Raw genomic sequence first — 18,614 nt, forward strand, 5'->3', positions numbered from 1 at the left:
CAAAGTGACGTTCTACTCCCAAGATACAATAAACCACTTAGGAGTCATCTAATGTGCACTCAAATAGAAGTTCTGAAAATCCATTTTAATGTCTCAACTACTTTTATAAAAAGGAATAGGCAAGAAAGCAGAATTTTATGTTGCAAGAATTTTTTGTATTGCTGGAATTTTGTGTTGTTGAAATTTTTTATTAGAGCTGGAAATCTAAAGCATGCCTGTTATTTATAAGGTGTAGAAATAACTAACACGCCTTTTCAAAAAAAAGGATGTACCCCTAACATTGAATGATACATTTTCATACTGAATAGGTGTATCCTTTAAAGAATTGGTAACATTTTTTTCACAATATATTGTGTCTTTCCTAAAGTGTGTTTAAATTTTGAATCACTTCTAAAATAAATTCCAACAATTGATGCCCTACATTTAGCGGCTTGGACTCCACAGAATGTTGCTCAACGTTTTCACAAGTGTTCACAGAATGGAATAAGTATATTTTCGTGGGTTGATTATGTTGATATAAAATTTGGCTTGATGTTGTTTGCATGTTGTTTTCAGACACGAAAATGTAATTTTAGGGACTGGGAAGAACCAAGGTTTCCTCCTAGAGCAGTAAAATTGATCTACGATTTGAAAAGCAAAGAAAAATGTCTTCGAAGTAAGAAGAATATCTTGTTAAAGAAGATTGCAAATTTAGAGTGTTCCAACAACATGTTGAAGGAGAAGGCGATTGGTTTGAAGTTGATTTGGAGTGTTCCAACAACATGTTGGAGGAAAAGATGGTTGATTTGGAGTGTTCTACTGTTAAAGTTGCTGGACCACTAACAAATTTAAGAAAAAAGTTGTTAGAGTTATTTTCATTGGTTGCTTTGTTGGATTCATTGGAGCATGTTTGCTGAAATGAACCTTGTTGTATGAAATTACCCTTCTAGTATGATAATAGTCTAACTTCCTTTTCATAGTTAGTTTGTCTTATGTGATGGTTTTTCCCGTTTTTGGACCAATTTGTTAGGTCTTATGTGGTTATTTTTGACAACTTTTGATTCATTTTACTGTGTCCCATGTAAATTGGTTTGTCAAATTTTGCATCATTTGGTAATGCAATGTAATAAAATGATCAAGTTTGCAATTCAAAAGTGCCAACAGATGTCTTGTTTGCCATGTTCTACTTCATTTAGTGCATGGGATTAAAACAATTTATGGATTAGGTTGCTGCATTGATGCAGTTTTTTTAAAAAGTCAACAAAATTGCAACTCAAAATTCAAAAAATGCAGCATCAAGATGATATTGAGTGTTGTTGGTTAATCTTCCAAAGGAACTCTTCGTTGAAGACTAAGATTAGTGGGATGAAAGAGCAAAATCCTAACGAGAGAAGATACCATTTTGTATGAAGCACATGCCAAGACCCATTCTCAGATTCCCGAGATAAACGTATAAAATATGAGATGTAAACATCCAAAGACTAACAATACTAGCACATTATTACATTAACTAAAAACTCAAAATATGAATAGAAAAATATACTAAATAATACCTTAAGAGCCCGTTTGGATTGGCTTATAAGTTGACTTATAAGCTGTTTTCAGCTTTTTTGAGTGTTTGGCTGGCCAGCTTAAAGTCATTTTATGCTTAAAATAAGCTCAAAAAAATAATTGGACCCATTTGACTTAGTTTATCTAAAGCAGCTTATAAGCTGAAAACAGCTTATAAGCCAAAAAAAATAAGTTGGACTACCCCAACTTATTTTTTTCAGCTTATAAGCTGCAAACAGCTTTAAGCTGTAAGCCAATCCAAACGGGCTCTAAGATGACTAATTGTTAGGTAACTAGGAATTAATCAATAGGTCATAAAAGGAAATGTATATTGATATTAATTGAAAAGTTGAGACACGATGAAAAGACATAATCAAGATGTTCATTGCTTCTCTATCATACAAATTACCAACTAATTTAACATTTGAATAACAAAAAAGTGCAACAAACAATAAAATATACAACAACAAAATAACCAAAAATACAGCAGCAAATCGCTCCAAACACACATCAATACAACCGCATAAATTTACTTTCACACACCAATCAAAGCACATAAATTTACTCGCAAATACAACCAGCAGAAACTGCACTAACACAATAGGAAATAATTCAAATGACATTTCAATTTCAAATTAGTGCAACAATTCTCAACAAAAGTAGTTTAACCTTCAGGTGATTAAACCAACCACAAATACATACTTTATAGTTAGCAACAAAAGAAATTGTTTGAATTTACATCTCATGATACTATTTTAAATAACCACCTAATGTTAAATATCATAAATTACAAAACGACTTCTAAATAAGATCATCTTCAGAACACGTGTAGTTTGCCTTTCCTTGCCATTTGCTTCACTATTTTCTTCATTGCTTCAACTTGCAACTACTGATAGTGATTGCTTCATTACCTTTTCAAGTAGTCTTCTTTGGTGAATAGGGTAGATCTGAAGGGGTAGAGACTCATCTGCCGCCACCCCCTCCCCCCCCCCCCCCTCCCCCTCTTAAATCAATCTTCCCGTTCTTTATTTTTACTACTCCTTGAGACCTCTTTTCCAACCTTGTGCCTCATAAATTACCACTAGCCTCAATAGTAGATCTTCTTCATCCTCAATCTCAAGACCATAGGCAGTCGACATTGTGTTTGAGATTATTGGTTGCAACTTCTGCCTCATTCTCTACATTGGTACTGTGCGTAGAGTTTTGTCCAGCTTGACTTCTGGACCTTTGATTATTGGTCCCCTTATTTCTTCCGTGAACTTTCACCACCTTTATAGTCCTTCAAATCAAAGAAAACTTGGTGAAAAAACAGCTTTTAACTAAAAGAAAAAGCTAAGAAAAGTTATCTTAAAGCATGCCCTTGCATTATGATTGAAATCACTACACTTATTGCATCTCAATAGAGTTTCCTTTCTTAAATGCTTTCATGTCCTTTTTCTAAAACCTGTCTCATCAGGTTCTCTGTTTCTTTTCATCTTGTATCTGCCAACAAGTTTGACAAAATCTGAAGGTTCCATTGCTTGAACATGATCTGTTTTTTGAAATTGGGACCCCTAGTTGGCTTCAACTTGTGTTTATTGGTCAACAGATAAGTCTTTTTTGTACCAATGGATCAATGTTTGTGTATAAGTGCTTTGACAGCATGGTGATATGGTATTTCACCCAAGTCCCATAACCTGCAGCTGCATTTCTTCAACTTCAAATTCACTGTATGCCAGTCATTCCCATCTTTCACCTCATAACAATAATCTCTATTGAACTCAAGTGTACGAATGGTAGTCATTAATTTATAGTCATAGTACAATTTTGAACTGTTGGTGTCACACTCCGAACTTGGGCTTGAACGTAATACGGCACTCGGTGCCTGACTACATGTGATCGAGCGAACCAACTAGCTAGCTGAATCAACATGAGATATATACAGAATGCAGAAATATAACTTAACATATGTTGATCTGCTAAAAAGTCTGACTGAAATAATCATAAATGCAGACTACTAAGATAAGTCTAAAAGTAAAAAGACATAGCCAACATGGCTAGCATATTATCTGGAAAACTCTAACTTACCACTACTCTAGTTTATGAAGCCTCTAATGAATAATGAAGTACTAACTATTACCGGGACAAGAGCCCCGACATACCTGACTGTCTATAATAAGTAAATGACTGAAAGATTGATAATGTCCCGAAGGAAACTGGGGCTCCCCAAGTAGCTGATACGAGAATCCTAGCGGGTAGATTCATCGTCCTGTAAAAATAGTTACCTGCATCGCGAGATACTAGCCCGGGGAAAAAGGGACGCTAGTACATTTGACTTGTACTGGTATATAAGACCAACTGAAATAATAAATAACTGTGGGGTGCTCAAGAAAGGGTAGCCCAAATCAATAAACATGTAATATATACTGAAATTGAAACATACTGATAGTTGGACTGAACAAAAGAAGTAAAGTTATAATTACTTTTGTTCTAAATATGAAATCACTTGTTTTAACTGAGTTAATAATTTGTGGCATCAGGCCCAAAATAAGTGTATAAGTCTCTGGCCTCGGGCCCAAATACATGTGTTCAATGTTCAACAAATTATAATAAAGGACTGAGAATCATATTGTAATGCACATCACTAGAATACTGAACATTAGTATTCTGAGACATGTATTCATGAACTGATTATGGAGTTTAGAGTGTTAATTGTTCATAAGCATACTGAGTTTTCATGACTGAGACTCATGGGATATCAAACACCAGTCTATTTTGATTACGTACTTAATTCATGACATTCAGAATGGCAATCATAAATTGCAAAACTATATCGTTTATAGGATAGCAGTTCTGAAGCTTTCCTTGAAACTAAGGCTTAACTCTATTTCTGAGGCAATTCATAATGGTTGTAAAAGAACGTGGCATGGAGAGAATAATTAACATTCCCACACGTAGAGAGTTAGCCTTACATACCTCAATTCCAGCCTTTTAGCGTACTACAACATTCGTAACCCCTTTCGACTTTAATTTATAGCAATATATGTCAAAAGGAATCAATGTTAGTAATAATACTCATGTTTTGGTCATCTAAGCATTTATCAAACACTTGGTAGGCATGAAGCTCCACAACTCTCATCAATGGGTGTTTCAACACCCAACAATCCATTTTCTTGCTCCTAGATGATTCTACAATCTATATTGTTGTAATCAATATCATTCTGCATCACCCATAAGATAAACAACACCTTTAATCAATAACCAACAATCCATAACCAAAACCTATAATCGTTCATGCTTTTCTATCAATCCCATCAACTCATGTCTCATGAACTTATAGTCTATAATCATCAATACAAACTATAATTAATTGAAGTAGGAAAATCTTACCTTTTTAGCGTCAAATCACTTGAATTAGAATTCTAGGGCTCGCTTGTCCAAGGCAAAGATTCGATCGATAATCTATGAAATAGGTGAGGTTTCTAGTATTAATCTTCGTTAGATTAAGGTAATAATCATAGTAATTGATCAAGAGCTTACCTTAGATATTTTGGGGATGCCTTAGGGTTGTTTTCTCTCAAAAAGTCATCCAAAACGAAGTGGGGAAGGGTTTTGATTAGTTAAAAGCTTATGTAGTTCGGAACCAGAAAACGGGGTCATGCCATGGTCGTGCGTCGTGCACCTATCACGTGTCATTGCCCATGTGTTGGTTGCACATCACGGGCCCATCTCATAAGGCAGTAGAGATCAGAGACATGTATTTTGTGTGCCATACGTGCGACGCGTGGGTGTCCCAACGGCCAACAATGTTCAGTAATATAGGTATAACTTCTAGCATAGAACTCTGTATTAGCTCCACCATATATTGTTGGAAATGTATTTCAAGGATCTAAAACTTTCATATTTTAAGTTTTCTCAAATAACCAATGGATTTTCATGAAATCAGGCTGGAAGGCAGACCTAACGGAAACTTAGTCGATTCTATCGAATCTTATGCAACTCATTATTCGTCTTGATTTCAAATCAACTATTTCCAACCAAACTCATCCCGATAGGACTTCACATGTCTAATGTCACATTAATACTCATTTAACACATTCACACCGAATCCAGATTTACGGAGTGTTACAACTGGAATGATATCATTTAGCTAATTCCCGCCCATCTCTTCATTTTTCACCAACATATTCATCACCTTCACCCCAATTTCCTCTAGCATCATAATGATTGGTTTTTTTTATAGCTTCAAGTATCCAGCTATTAAAGACTAGATAAAATTATTGTCCACCATTAGATTCCTGCATTGAGTATTAAATATGCCTTACCCCATTTAATTGGAGATCTGTAGCTGAATCTTCTTCCACCTTTCCTAACACATTCAAAGTGTTTTTGAACTCTTCTTCATAGGTACTCCATGCACACCATCACATCAGTTTTATCTCGTCATCACTCCTCCACTTGTTATACCAGTTGGCTTCTATATGCCTCATACACCAAATATGGTGTGCTCCTGGAAGAACATTGGCTAGAATATCCAACAGACCTTACATATCAAAAGGACATGAAAATTATCAAATGAGAATGAGCTGATGTTTTTTTCTAAAGCCAATATACTATTGAGATAAAAACCAGTGAATACGGATAACAATAAAATAAGAAGAGCAAATATGGATACCAAAAACATGTGAATATTTATTTTTAAAAAACAAATGAATTTGGACAGCAAGAAATTTTGGATTGATTTCAAATTAATTTATTCACCCTCTCGCATTAGTGGTATAGGTTTCTAATTAGTTTCAGTTGAATTGTTCTGCTAATTTATAGACAGCAAGATTGAAATGTAATTTTAGTGGTATAACTTTTCTGTCGGAGAAACAAATAATTTCAGAAACTATGTTCAAGTTCATAGCCTCGAAAATATTTCCAGTTATATTATGTCGAGAAAAAAATCATACAAAAGTAAATCCAATATAAAAGAAATGTCAGTAAGAAAAAAGGAATAGAAATGACAGCAAGAAAAAAGGAAAAATACAGTAAAGTTACCTTTTTGCATATCAGGGATAAATATCACAGCTTCACCACTTTTCAGATCCAAAGAAATTCTCAACAACTGAATAAACCTGGTCATGTCTGAGGTTTGTACCGGACATATAGTGGTAGGTCGTGTCTGAGGTCTGTTCCAGAGTGGCGAGTCACGATCCGAGGTCTGTTCCGGAGTGGCTAGTACATGAACGTCGCTGGTCCCCCATGGGTCATGACTATTGAAGTGAAAAATGCTTACAGTGTGTGTGTACAGGTTCGAGACATTGTTCATGGCATCATTTTTCATTGCATTGCATTACGTCCCATTTATATTGTACTTCTTATCATTGCATTGCTCATTACCTCATCAGAATCTTATTGGTGATTCACTTGAGTTATTGCCTATTGTTGAGTGATTCCTTAGAAACTTGGGGACTTGTGGATTAGCAGCTTTAACCTAGGCTGTGACCTGAGAATATTAAGATTTACTGTGCCTATTGAGTGTTGTTGACTGTCTTATCTGTTTTACTCTTCAATTTCTGTATTTCATATGTGTTAGCTAATCTTAGTTGGCCTATGATGCTTACCAATGCTAGTGTTGTACTGATACTACTCTTGCTGCACCTTTTTTTTCTGAGTGCAAAGTCTGAGTCAGGCTCGTTATCGAGACCCCAATTCTAGCCCCGAGGCTTCCTACTTGAGATCTGAGGGTAAGCCACCTATCAGCCTGTAACCGTGGATCTTGTCTTATTATTTTCTATTATTCTATCCTTAGACAGTATTTCCATATGTTCAGACAATTGTAATGCTTCCTAGACTTGTTTTTAGTTAGATGTTCCTGTACTGGTGACTTCAAGTCCTTGGGGAAAGATGTAACTGATTAAGTATTCCTCACTTTAAGTTTTATGTTTGGTTAAAGATTTAACTAATGTTGGTACTTATTACTTCTATCTGTTTCTTAAATTGATAAAATGTTGTTTCAGGGGATGGTTTGCCCACCAGGAGAGGTTAGTAAGGGTGTGCCATCATGACCGTGATTTGGGTCGTGACATTTTGTTTCCACAGAACCATTTCATTAGTCAGACAAAATTAGCTACCACGTTAACTTATTTGCCCTATAATTCTTGCATCATTCCCGGGCAAATAGGGGCAGTTGTTGACACCTAATTTTGTCCCTCCTTACTCTAAATTATTCTAATGAGCTGCTATTTTTACTTAAAAGTTATAACAATATTTATAGCATTTTAAATGCTATTACAAGCATTATTACCTTATTTTCCTCTGTTATCCCACGTATCGTAGTTTTCATTGCATATTAGGTTATTATGATTTATCAATTTTAGATGTTAAATATTATATTTTATTAGGCACATTCATATATTTTTATGGACTTCTATTCTTTCGCATCGTTGCACAATAATATTATTATCACAATTTCATTAAGGTTTTATTTCACTGTGTTATTTATTTATTATCGTATCATCATTTATCTGGAGTAGCTTTTTTTATTATTATTTAAAACTAGCGAAAGCATTACACTTTATGTGAAAAGAGTACTTATTTTATGCTCATTTTATAATTGTACGTATTAGTTTATTAATGTTTTTTTTACTATGTTGGAATTGTAGATAAAAGGCAGCCCATTCTTTTGAGATTTTTTACCAGAAGTATCGATGTTACCCATTTAAAATTTTACCATATTCTAGATCCCATCTAATCTGCCCAAAAATCACTCTTTTTATACAAAAAGAAAATATTCCCCTTTCCATAAATTCTTGGAAGATTTCATACAAATATCACTAGCCAAAAATCGCTCCAAATAGATCTTGTACTCCCAATAAACTCTCCCTAAATTTCCATAGTAAGGAAATAGCTTTACTTTTTACCTTTTTGGTATTTTTCTCTTAAAAACCTTTTCCTTTTCGGTATCCAAGATTTTCCCCAACGTCTCTTTTTGGCTTTTCTTCATTATTTACATATCTCAACTTCGTGGAACTTACTTGTGTTTACCCTTAAAATGGATAACAATTAAATTTGTATGCGGTGCAAAGGATATGCGGTTTGATTTAACACGAATGACTATCTAGCGATAATCAATCAAGTAAATGCAAATATGAGTGATCGAACCACAGTAAAGTACTGGTTGGCCTCAGGTTCTGGGAACTGTGGTCGTGCTAGTACTTTACTGTGGTTCGATCACTCATATTTGCATTTACTTAATTGATTATCGCTTGATAGTCATTCGTGTTAAATAAAACCGCATATCCTTTGCACCGCATACAAATTTAATTGTTATCCATTTTAAGGGTAAACAGTTTGGCACCCACCGTGGGGCCTAGGATAATAGTGGTGGTTTAATACGGCTTGTTCTTTGGAGTTTGATTTCAGATCCAACATGTTAGACTCTCATTCTATCAATTTTTATGCTGAACCGAGCCACCACGAGAAAAACGACAATGGGGAACCCAACAACAACGTGCCCCCAGTCGATCCTAATCAAACCGGGTCATCGGTAGGGGATGTGCCAGTAGATAGGAATAACGGAGCCACGTTGCAACAACTCCGGAACTAGTTGGACATGGCTATGGCACAATTGCAGGCCCAACAAGCGGTTATACCATAATTGCAAAATCGAAATCAAGCACCCAATGCTGCCCTATTTGAACAGACCGAAGAAACTGTCCCAAGGTAGGAAAGACACATTTCTGGGAACAACAGGAACGACCTCGGACAAAACATCGAACTAATAAGGATGCTCGAAGAACTGACAAAGCGGGTAGAGTCCAGGGAAAAGAAAATAGAAGCAAATGACAAGAAGGTGGAGAACTATAACGCGAGGGTCGATCAAATTCCCGGGCACCCCCCATATTGAAGGGACCGGACTCAAAGAAGTTCGTTCAAATACCTTTCCCACCGAGTGCGGCACTAAAGCCGATCCCAAAAAGGTTCTGCATGCCCGACATCCCGAAGTATAATGGGACCACTAACCCAAACGAGCATCTAATCGCATACACATGTGCCATTAAAGGCAACGACATCGCAGAAGATGAGAGGGAGTCGATGCTACTTAAAAAAATAGGGGAAAACCTGTCAAAGGGAGCAATGATATGGTATCATAATTTACCCAAGCATTCGATTGACTCGTTTTCTATGCTTGCAGATGCCCTTGTCAAAGCTCATGCTGGATCCATTAAGGTTGAAACGAGGAAATCAGACTTGTTCAACGTCAAACAGCGAGACGATGAAACCCTCCGTGAGTTTGTTATCCGATTTCAAATGGAGCGTATTGATATACCACTGGTTACATATGATTGGGTCATTCAAGCTTTTACCCAGGGGCTCAACCCAAGAAGCTGGATAACATCTTTGGAGTTGAAGCAAAACCTGGTAGAATACCCAGCAATCGCTTGGGCCGATGTGCACAACAGGTATCAATCGAAGATCAGGGTCGAGGATGATAAAATTTTTGCATCGGGTTCGTGGCGCTCTAGTAAAGGGAACGATAGATCGAGAAGAACGACGGATCGAGAACCGAGACCATTACATGACACGTATCAGCCTTATCCATTTGATCGAAGGGCTAATATGCGCAACAGTGAATCAGGCAAAAATGATAGGAGGAATGATCGCGGCCCGAGTAATCGAGGATTGATTGTTACACCCCGTACTTGCGGAGATGCACTGATCAAATTTGAGCGTAAGTATGTTAAACTATGGCTAAGTAAAAAAACTTTGGAGTATAATGGATGAAGTATTATTAAGTATATTTTATGAGTAAAGGATGCATATGAGTAATTCCGAAAGTTCCTATAAGGAATTGAGTGGAAGGAGTTGAGTTAGTATGACTTTGGAAAAAAGATAAGCGTTACTTTGAACAACAAAGTATAAGCCAACTTGGGGAAAGAATATCTTTTAGTATATGAGGAGTTTTGAAGTAAAGCAAAATCCTAAATTGAAGTTCATGAAGTCTAGTTTCTAACGCAATAAGCCGCTCGCCGATACGATGTCGGAGTAGAGAATTATGAACGTTAAAAGTCAGGCTTCGCGCTACATTACCCGAAAATTCTAGGTCGGTGCCAACCGACTCTAGAGCACTATAAAAGGGGTTTTACCCCTTATTTCTTCATCCAAACCCCCCTAAACATATCCCAAATGCTCTAGAACATTCCCCCAACTTCCACAACATGCACATATATTCCTACAAGTCCATATGACAATTTTGGTCATTTTTATTTCATTTTTAACATAACCCCAAGTCCTAGAAAGTCCTAGAAACCTCTCCAAACATATTCTAACATATTTCCAAGCCTAAACCAAGGATCAAAGTGAAGATTAAAGTGGTTAAGGATTCCAAGTGAGGTCTAAACTTGTCTTCTCTTCTTGAAGATGTTTGGGTGAGTATTTTTAAGGTGGAGTAATCATGGAATTGAAGTGTTCTTGAATTTTGAGGTAATATTTCATCTTACTTTCATGTTTATGAGTTTGTGTGGTAATTATGTTAAGATTTGAGGAGAAGAAAATTGGAGGAAAAGTTCAAATATGCATTTGATATTTTGAGTTGTGAATTAACTTGAGTTATTATTATTAGTATGTTTTGAGCATAATTTTGTTATGAGGGATAATAATGATGTTAAGGAATGTCGTATACGAGTGTATAAGGGGTTGTATGAAGTTGTTGTTATGGATTGATTATGAAAAGAAGTTTTGGGATTGAATTGAGTATTGTTTGAATGTAATTTTTGATTATGGAATTGTTGATGTTTTATTGTGCTTTGGGAGTTTGTTTTGAAGACTGGAGGGAGTAGAAGATATAGGGGAGATGCTACCTGAATTTTGGCAGATTCTAAAAAGGGTTTAATTTGAAGGCTTAAGATAAGCATACGACGACAAGCCTAACGATAGTATGAATTTTATTAAATGTAGATTTACAAGCTCGAAAGGATAAGCATTGAGTAGTTAAGGAGACGACAAGGTATGTTAAGGCTATCCCTTACTTTCTTAAGGCATGATCCTATTGTTACGAACTTTTACAAATGATGTCCATAATGATTCCTCTCATAGAAATGCTAGAAGCTTACATTCTCGATGTTCTTAAGATGTTATTGAAGTTGGTCTCACCTTATGATTATTGTTCCTTCAAGGTGAGATATGCCAGTGATGTTAGCTCCATAATGGAAATCGGAGGTTTACCGACCTTACGTCACTCTAATGAATTTAGAAATGTGCTCTTAAGGAATGCTTTGTAGGATATGAATAGTGAGCTAGTAGACCCCTAATGAGGTATTTAATGCTAGAAGAGAGGGTTATGATGTATCTCAGGATTTGTTTGAAGTTTAGTTAATCAGGAAGAAGTCCTAATGGCTCAAAAATATGCTCATAAGTCTTATATGATCATGTAGGCATTAACGGATAAGTGATGACCATGAGAAGTGCATAGAGATTACTTATGAAGGTCGGGTCATGATGTTGATTATATTTACCACTGGGCCACGACCAGTTGGGCAACTATGTATTTACCACCATGCTACGGCTGGTTGGGCAGTTATTATCACCAAGCTACGGCCGGTTGGGCAATAACCACTGATCAGTCGGGCAATTGCACTCTATCGTCGGGCCATAATCGGACGGACAGTTACCACTGTGCTACGGCCGGTCGGGTAGTTAACACTAATCACTTGGGCAGATAGTACCAGGAGGATACGTAGGTCAGGATCACAATATTATACATAGACGTACTTAAAGATATAAGAGAATAAAGAAACCTGCGTGCTAGATTCTTATCAGTAAGTCAGATGTGCCAAGTTGATTCTTATCCTTCTTCTTTGCAACACACGTTCATTATGTTACTTTTCCGCCTTACATACTCGGTACACTATTCGTACTAACATCCTTTTGCTTGTCAACATTGCGTTCATGCCCGCAGGTATAGACAGACGAGACAAAACCTTCCACAATAGGCTGCCTCTAGGTACTAGTCTTGATTGGTGGGCCCTACTTCTTACTGGAGCATTGCCGAGCCTGGGTTTGTATATGTATTTTTGCGTGTTACGGGTATGTCGGGGGCCCTGTCCCGACTTGTATACGTCAGTCATGTTCATAGAGGCTTTGCAGATAGTTTCTTGTATACAGCTTAGTTATGTCTTGTCAGTGATTATGTCGGCATCGTGGGCCCATTGTACATATACATATGCCTGATATTATATTTATACTAGATGGCCTATGCCCGTGCTGCGCACGGGCCTAACACTTCAAATTATAGTGTATCTATGTATATGTAGTTGTGTTTAGATAGTGATAATATATATATATTATATTGATAATAAACATACATAAGTTTGTACTGTATATATATATATATATATATATATACTATGTTCAAAATATGATTAATATAACATTATAGTTTGTGCTCCGTATCTAAAACTTTATTATATTTGTGTTTGCTATGAAAATTTATTAATACTTTTTAAAAGAGAAGACTTGTTTAAAAGAAAATCATTTTCCTCTCTTTGAGATAAAATAATTGCAATATTTAAGCATCAATTGATACTTTCAATTTTAATTCGATTAATTTAAAGGTGTAAAATACTTATTATTTTTTATCAAATTAAATACTTATTATTTTTTATCAAATTTTGATTTGGATAATTCTAATTCAAATTATTAAATTAATTTTACATGTTTAAAACGAAACAAAGTAGAAATTGATTTTCTATTTAAACGAAGAAATGCTATTTTTTAATTTTTGGTAAATATTCTCGGTTTAGCTCATTTTACTTGGCATGTTGTCTTTTGCATGGTGTTTTTTAAGGAAACGTGAATTAGAATTATAATTTGACTAATTTACCTCATTCATTATTTGATCTTCATTGATATTAATCTCTTTTCACATTTATTAGAGTAAGAATAAAAATAAAAAAGTAATTAAATTGTATCTTATTTTTTAAATATATATATATATATATATATATATTTTAAGTATATTTATTTTAGTAAACATAACAAATAAATGACATGATGGAATAGCAAATACAACAATTAAATATTTTGAAAAAAAGTAATAATATGGGGTCCATGTTTTTTGCTGTACAATAATTTCATTTGCTCCCACTAATGGGTTAATATGCATGTGGTAATGAATCCACTATTATTGACTTGATGGGATACTTTGACATTACATGAATATTGTTTGATTTTTTAATATATGGGGTGCACGTTTTTTTTTTTACGTTGCCTTTTTTTTAATATGGGGTCCACTTTGTTTTTTCCATGAGTTTGGAGAGGGTGGGGTCCACTTTTTTTTCATGAGTTTGGAGAGGGTGGGGTCCATTTTTTTTCCATGAGTTTGGAGAGGGTAGGGTCCACTTTTTTTTCTTTTTTTTTTAAGAGTGACTGACGACGAAGCATGGGTAAACCGATACTTCTAGATAGTAGAAAAATAGAAATATAATAAAGTATTTCTATCTACTTTTTAGAAGAGTTGGTAATATAAAGCATAAAATGTCATTTTTTTGCCCTTAAAAAAAAATTGGGTGGGACCACAAAGGATTTTTTGCCCTTAAATAAAAAAGTGGGACCGAACACGGACGACGATCTTGCCTCTATAAACCGGCTCTTCTATATAGTAGTAATAGTAAAGTAATACATATATTATGTTCAAAACACGGTTAATATAATATTGTATTTTGTGCTCTGTATCCAAAACTTTATTATATTTGTGTTTGCTACGAATACAAAGTTGGCAAAAATTTATTAATACTTTTTAAAAGAGAAGACTTATTTAAAAGGAAACTATTTTTCTCTCTTTGAGATAAAACAATAGCAATATTTAAGCATCAGTTGATACTTTGAAGGTGTAAAATATTCTATTGTTAATGTATGTAGATTGGGCCTAAACAATACCTATGATTTTTTTTTATCAAATTTTGATTTGAATAATTATAATTCAAATTATTATATTAATTTTACATGTTTAAAATGAAACAAAGTAAAATTTGATTTTCTATTTAAATGAAGAACTTCTATTTTTTAATTTTTAGTAAATATTTTTTGTTTAACTCATTTTACTTGTCATGTTGTCTTTTACACGATTTTTTAAGGAAACGTCAATGAGAATTATAATTTCACTAATTTACCTTATTAATTATTTGATCTCCATTTAATATTTTTTATGACATTAATGTCTTTTCACATTTATTAGAGTAAGGAAAAAATGAAAAAGTAATTAAATTCTATCTTATTTTAATATATAAGTAATTTAAGTATGTTGCTGTACAATAATTTCATTTGCTCCCACTAATGGGTTGATACGCATGTGGCAATGAATCTATCATTATTGATTTAATGAGATACTTTGAAAATTACATGAATATTGTTTGATTTTTTAATATAGGATGCACTTTTTTTTTTTGACATTGTTTGTTTTTTAATATGGGATTCACTTTTTTTTTTTTAATATTGCTTGATTTTGTTAATATGAGGTCCACTTTTTTTTTTCCCTTGAGTTTGGAGGTGGTGGGTTCTACTTTTTTTTTTTTTTTTTTTTTTTTAATATTGCTTGATTTTGTTAATATGGGTTCCACTTTTTTTTTTCCGTGAGTTTGGAGGTGGTGGGTTCCACTTTTTTTTTTTTTTTTTAATATTGGTTGGTGTTTAATATGGGACCCATAATGTTTTTTAATATTGGTTGGTGTATAATATGGGGCCCACAATTTTTTTTCTTCGTATCTAAAACTTTATTATATTAGTGTTTGCTACGAATACAAAGTCTGCACTTTTTTTTTTGACATTGTTTGTTTTTTTAATATGGGATTCATTTTTTTTATATTGCTTGATTTTGTCAATATGGGATAATATGCTCAAAACACGATTAATATAACATTGTACCAGATGTGGAGCAGGGACAGACTAAGAGAGCGACTATGGACTCCGATGGAGTGTTATGGCATGATGGCAGGTTATGTGTACCAGATGTAGGAAACCTAAGGCAGACTATTATGGAAGAAGCTCATAGTTCTCGCTATTCCATACATCCGGGAGCTACAAAGATGTATCAAGACTTGAAGAAACATTTCTGGTGGATGAAGATGAATAGAAACATATCTGATTATGTGGCTCGTTGTTTGAATTGCCAACAGGTTAAGTATGAGCATCCGAGACCTGGAGGGTTAGCTCAGAATCTGGTTATTCCCGAGTGGAAGTGGGAGAGAATCACTATGGACTTCGTGGTAGGCTTGCCACGTACTCTGAGGAGACATGATTCAGTTTGGGTGATTGTGGACAGACTTACCAAATCCGCACATTTTATACCGGTTCAGACTACATTCACAGCAGAGCGGTTAGCACAGATCTATACTCGTGAGATTGTTCGATTGCATGGCGTACCCATTTCTATCATTTCTGACAGAGGGTCACAGTTCACAGCTTAGTTTTGGCAGTCTTTTCAGAAGGCTTTGGGTACTAAGGTTGAGCTCAGTACAGCATTCCATCCGCAGACTGATGGTCAGTCAGAGCGGGTTATTCAGATCCTGGAGGACATGTTGAGGGCGTGTGCCATCGATTTTGGAGGTCATTGGGACGAGCAGTTGCCTTTGATAGAGTTCGCCTATAATAACAGCTACCACTCCAGTATTGAGATGACTCCATATGAGGCTTTGTACGGTAGGCGGTGTCGTTCTCCAGTTGGTTGGTTCGAACCAGGTGAGAGGAAACTTTTGGGTCCAGAGATGGTTCAACAAGCTTTGGAAAAGGTAAAGGTAATCCAAGACCGGCTCAAGACAGCTCAAAGCAGACAAAAATCCTATTCGGACAAGAGAGTCCGTGATCTTGAGTTCATGGAGGGTGATATGGTATTGTTGAAAGTATCGCCCATGAAGGGTGTCATGAGATTTGGCAAGAAGGGCAAGTTAAGCCCGAGATATATTGGTCCTTTCGAGATTCTAAAGCGGATAGGAGCAGTTGCGTATAGATTGGCTTTACCGCCGTCCTTAGCAGGAGTTCATCCTGTTTTTCATGTTTCTATGCTCCGAAAATACTCTAGAGACCCGAGCCATATTGTTCAGGTTATTGACCATGAGGCAGTTCAGCTTGGTCAGAAGTTAGCCTATGATGAGGACCCGATAGCTATTTTGGATAGGCAAGTTCGCCAACTGAGATCCAAGAGTATTCCTTCTGTAAAAGTCTTATGGAAGAACCATCCGAGTGAGGAAGCTACTTGGGAGGCAGAGCAGGACATTCGAGAAAGATATCCCGAGCTTTTCTCTTGAGTCATGTCAAGAGAAGAAGCTCCAATGCATATGTGCATTGGTTACAGGTATACTCTTTATGTGTTTTCACGAGGATTAAACTAATAGATAATGCGTTTATATATTCGCATTTATGTGTTGACTTATTTGAGTTACATATTTTTATTTGTAATTTTGCATGATGGTACGGGGTCGCCTGGTGCCCCATTTTGCATGTGATTGATGGTATGGAGTCGCCCGGAACTCCCTAATACATGTCAAATTATTTATGATGTTGTTGGTGTTGCTATTAGTGGTTTTATACTAGATATATAAGTGACATTAGTCATAATTATAGGGGAAACTCTGTCGAAATTTCGGTAGGCCTAAGAGCCTTGTTAGATGGACGAGTGAGGTTGTCAATGCGTCCATCCTTGACTACGCGAAAATCTTTACTTACGTTCGAGGACAAATGTTATTTTAAGGGAGGGAGAATGTAACGACCCGATATTTTTTCAGAGTGAATTTTAGAATTTACCCTTTTATTGTGGTTTGCTTAGTTTTAACCATTCACCTTCTGAAGTAGGTAAGTAAGACATAAATATTTATATGTATACAGTTTAGATATTTATAGGTGCAATAAGGTATGAGATGTATTATTATATATATTTTTTTTTTTGCGATCAGTGGGTTGAAGAAGTTGTTAGTTAAGTGCAATTGTTTAATTAATAATAAATGACTTGAGTAGTGGGCCAAGCCCATCACCCCTCTATTCACGTAATTTCCCAAGAAGTATGTGGTGAATGGAGAAACCTATTTATTCTACCTAGTCTACAGATTGGCTGGAAAAAAAAAAGCAACTGCTATTTTATTTTACGTGAGGGGAAAGCCAGGAACATCAAAAGAGTAGAATTCCCAACAATTTCAGGTACTGCATTTAATTCCTTCCATAGCTTCACCTTTGTGATAACTAGTTTATAGTACTTATGGTGATAGTTGATAATTAAGTAATGAACTTAGGGTATATTTAAGTTGTTGCCAGAGAAAAACCAAAATGTGGAAACTTTTTTTTTATTCTACGTTAATTTTTCCAATTGTCAAAATCTGCCAAATTAAGAGGATTGAATAGTTGTTGTCAAATATATTTATTTATATATAGGAAGGCTATGTTTCATAAATGAACTTGGATGAGTAGTACAATTAATTCTTTATAAAATAATGCCAAGAATTCTTCTTTGGGGGACAATATGATTATGGGAGACATGACTGTACTTATTAGGCTTTAGGAATAGGAATATTTTTTTTATAGTGGGCAGTACCTTCCTAGATTATATTTCTACTTTGCACAGTGAATTCATTTGGCAGTAGGAACTATCATTGAGTGGTATTATAGACTTGGACTTTATAATTTCGTGTGTTAATACATGATGGGTAATTTAGCAGAATCTCTATCATATGTTGCTGAGTATCGTTTTTGAGGTTTTCTTTTTGTGTCAGTAAATAAGGGGTTAGTTGACTACTAGCAGGACAGTTAACGGACTTTGGACTAATTTGGACCCATTATTTACGTTATTAAATAGATTGAGGCTATTGGAGATCGTTTGAAGAGATTTTGGCGTTTGAACAAAGGTTTGCATTCCGGTTAAAAGGCAAGTGAGGCTTAAACTCTTAGTTTACTTGCTTTTCATAAAAAGCATATGGGTTGTGTTGTATGTATGCATTTAAACCTTTTAGTTCGTGTGAGTGGGCAAGCATGATCTAAATTGGATAATTTTCAAGTTTCTAAAGTAATGACCGTATGAGTTCTTTAGCGTAATTTCGCTTAAATAGATACTATTTATATAAATGTAAAGTTTAGAA

Source organism: Lycium barbarum, chromosome 10, assembly GCF_019175385.1.
Source record: "Lycium barbarum isolate Lr01 chromosome 10, ASM1917538v2, whole genome shotgun sequence".
NCBI lineage: Eukaryota > Viridiplantae > Streptophyta > Magnoliopsida > Solanales > Solanaceae > Lycium > Lycium barbarum.